The sequence below is a fragment of the Clupea harengus genome, chromosome 13, assembly GCF_900700415.2.
Source record: "Clupea harengus chromosome 13, Ch_v2.0.2, whole genome shotgun sequence".
NCBI classification, from domain to species: domain Eukaryota; kingdom Metazoa; phylum Chordata; class Actinopteri; order Clupeiformes; family Clupeidae; genus Clupea; species Clupea harengus.
This window is the reverse complement of record NC_045164.1, coordinates 19,242,876-19,245,375: the sequence shown is the minus strand read 5'-3', so window position 1 is coordinate 19,245,375 and position 2,500 is coordinate 19,242,876. Positions and strand designations below refer to the sequence as shown.

General features: G+C 42.9%; 1 protein-coding gene across 2 annotated transcripts in view; it reads right to left on the bottom strand.

Annotated features, from left to right (window-relative positions):
* wdfy4 (WDFY family member 4) overlaps positions 1 to 2,500 on the bottom strand; it is a 77,953-nt gene that overhangs the window by 39,461 nt on the left and 35,992 nt on the right. The gene's annotated exons all lie outside the window — the stretch shown is intronic.

Below are 2,500 nucleotides of genomic sequence, written 5' to 3'. Positions count from 1 at the left end.
AGGCACAGCATCTGAACGTCAAGACCGACAAGCTGACAGTGTTGTACAAGTTCACACCTCTCATGAACCAGTTCAAAGTTCAGTTCAAACAAGTAAACATGAATAGTTCACGTTCATAGTTCACCATTTAAATTCTGAACCAGTTCATAGTTCAGTTCAGTTCATAGTTTTAGAGTGGAAAGTGAGAATGAAAGACTTCACTTGTTTTTTATAGAAAACTTTATCCATCACTACCCTTTGCCTTAAACTAAACTTCATGTGTATCAATTACTAAAATAATAATATTTTTTTTATTATTATTGCAACCACCCTGTCAATTTCCCCCTACCACAGCGTTTCTCGAAGTGTGGGGAGAGCCCAACTGGTGGGTCGCAGAGACGTGACAGGTGGGGGCAAATGGAGATGAGCAGGAGATTTTCCTGTTGCAATGTCTTCCTTTATAAACAGTAACGATAATATACCCCCATCACACTAAACAACCACACTCAAACAAAGAAATATCGTATTGTTAGAAACAATAGCAGGGCAGAGCACACGGATAATCCATAATCAGCATCTTGGCAAATTGAGAGACTGCGGACTGCGCGATAAAGCATTCCATATTTAAAACATCTTAATAAGTAGTAAAGTCAACTTGTCTGCTTCACAAGATGGAGAAGTTCGTTTATTGACACATATTTTAAGGACGGCCACATCGCTTTAAAACTGTTGGATATGTCCCATGATATGATATGAATGAATATGTCCAAAGGTTGTTTGGACAAAATATTTTAATTGCTGTCTGCTCCTGCCGGGCTCTGGCACCTACTCTGTCAGATGCTGGCGCTCATGTGGGTTTTAAATATGGCGGTATTGTGATATATAGGGAATGAAACAGGAAACAGTCGCAGTCTTTAGTGTCCAGCTCTACCGCTGCAGAATTGGCAGTCATTCGCGCATCTTTGTAATCTTTTAGCGATGTGTTATAGAGGTGAGGATATTTCCGGACCGCTTTCGCAATGCGCTCTTCGATGTTCGTGATCATAGACATATATATATATATATATATATGTCTATGTTCGTGATCTCCATCTTCTTAAGTTTTTTTGTGGATTTTAAACATGGCGGTATTGTGATATATAGGGAATGAAACAGGAAACGCGAGGTCCAGAAATGTGAGATTCCGGAAATGATGTCCTTTGGAAATTATGTCGTAACGGACCAATCACGGCCAAGGGGTATCCGTCGCTGTACAGCACGGCATGACGGACCGACAGGAATTTCAACGGTGCACGGGAGAGCTCTCCGAGGGCCCCGGAGACGACGGAGAGGGCGTTCCAGGGCGTTCCATCTATGTGTTGGCCCTTCCCATGTGTCCGAAATCGTGAAGTACGGAGTACCATATAACGGCCCTTACTCTTACTCACTTTCTCACATGCATACACACCCACACTCTCTCGCTCTCTCTCTCACACACCCACTCATCTTTCTTTCTCTCTCTCTCTCTCTCACACACACACACACACACTCACACCCACTCATCTTTCTCTCTCTCACTCACTCATACGCACACACACCCACACTCTCTCTCTCTCTCACAGACATAAACACACACCCCCACTCTCTCTCTCTCTCTCTCACACAAACACACTCACACCAGGGGCGTAGCTATAGGGGGTGCAGCAGGTGCGGCTGCACCTGGGCCCGTGAGGTGTCGGGGCCCGTAGCCGAGCCCAAAGATATACACGCGTAAATTAACGGGCCCCCTATCAGGGAAGGTTGCATAGCGAGCTCACCCTCGATCCCTGTACAGCGTCAAATTGTCCCGGGTCTGCTTATGTTCAAATGCGCGTTATTTTAAGAACGTCAGTAGTGTCAAATGCTATATATACACCTGAAAGGGCAAACTTATCTCAGTCATGGTTGTGATTATTTTTTGGGAAAAAGTAGCAATTCATAACAAAATCATATGCTTATCCTACATACACTATAGAAACTATCAAAACACTATTCAATTAAATGAATAAGTTCTTATTTTCTTTGGTATTTTTGTGATTAGCAATGATGATTGCTGGGTAATATGTATGTTGTTGTCCAATGTCAAGTCTCTATTTGATCATGTGACAATACAATACGCTATAGTTAAACCAATTCTGATAACTTAGGTCTTAAGGTCTGATAACCTAGCTCATTGAGCACTGCACAGCACAACTTTAATCGTAACAATGCCTTTTAAGCACAAGAGTGGAAGTAGAAAAGGGCAAGAGAAAAAAGAACAGGAGGAGAAGGCGGCAAAGCTGCCTAAATTAGATTATTTTGGCTTTTGAATTGCCGTCAACTAGCCAGCCCACGGAGTCAGCAGTGCAGCAGTTCAGCTGGGATCAGAATCGCTGTTTCTGCCCTCAGTGGTGTGTCAGCAACCATGCAACAGTTAACAATTGTAACGGTAAGAAATGTTCCTGCTGAGAGTCAAACAAGACTTAGTTCATTGTGTACACACCAATCACCTCTGAAATATGTA